Consider the following 513-nt stretch of genomic DNA (forward strand, 5'->3'; position numbering starts at 1 on the left):
CCCCTCACCCCACAGAGGCCCGGCGCCCACCCCACAGCCCGGGCCCCCCTCACTCCACAGGGGCCCAGCACCTACCCCACAGGCCGCGGTGTCCCACATCGCCCCAGGGCTCCCCTGCATCCCGCCTGGGTCCCGCCGCGGCCCGGGCCCCTCCCCAAACGCCCGCACACCCACCGGGTGGCAGAGGCCGGGTATCCCCGCCAAAGGGCGCGCAGCCGCGCGGACTACAACTCCCAACAGACCCCGCTCCGGAGGCCCAAGAGCCCCGCCACGCGCGGCACGCCGGGAATTGGAATATCGCGCGGCCGCTCGGCATGCTGGGAAGCGTAGTCTTCCCCTCCCCGCGCCATCTCACGGGCGCGAAGCGCAGCGCGGCCCGGGGGCTCGAGCCGTGGGGCCGGGCGCAACTGCACCCTCCTCTCGCCTGGGCTTCGCTCGACGTGGGGGCGCAGAGACCCTCCTGCCCGCGATGGGCCGTGCCTTTGCCCCACCCTGGTGCCGCACAGCTGCGGC

General features: G+C 75.4%; 1 protein-coding gene across 6 annotated transcripts in view; it reads right to left on the minus strand.

The window, feature by feature from the left end:
- The window catches only part of SMARCAL1 (SWI/SNF related, matrix associated, actin dependent regulator of chromatin, subfamily a like 1), a 41,767-nt gene extending 41,513 nt beyond the window's left edge, over positions 1-254 (minus strand). For 4 of the 6 annotated variants that reach the window (XM_026078066.1, XM_026078067.1, XM_026078068.1 and 1 more), the window contains exon 1: positions 76-236. The gene's annotated coding sequence lies outside the window, so the exon portion shown is untranslated. Of the gene's footprint in view, positions 1-75 lie in introns of all 6 variants that reach the window. The other 2 variants (XM_026078064.1, XM_026078065.1) reach the window with 2 other exon arrangements.
- Between the last annotated feature and the right edge of the window lie 259 nt (positions 255-513).

Source organism: Apteryx rowi, unplaced genomic scaffold (assembly GCF_003343035.1).
Source record: "Apteryx rowi isolate R43461 unplaced genomic scaffold, aptRow1 scaffold_47, whole genome shotgun sequence".
NCBI classification, from domain to species: domain Eukaryota; kingdom Metazoa; phylum Chordata; class Aves; order Apterygiformes; family Apterygidae; genus Apteryx; species Apteryx rowi.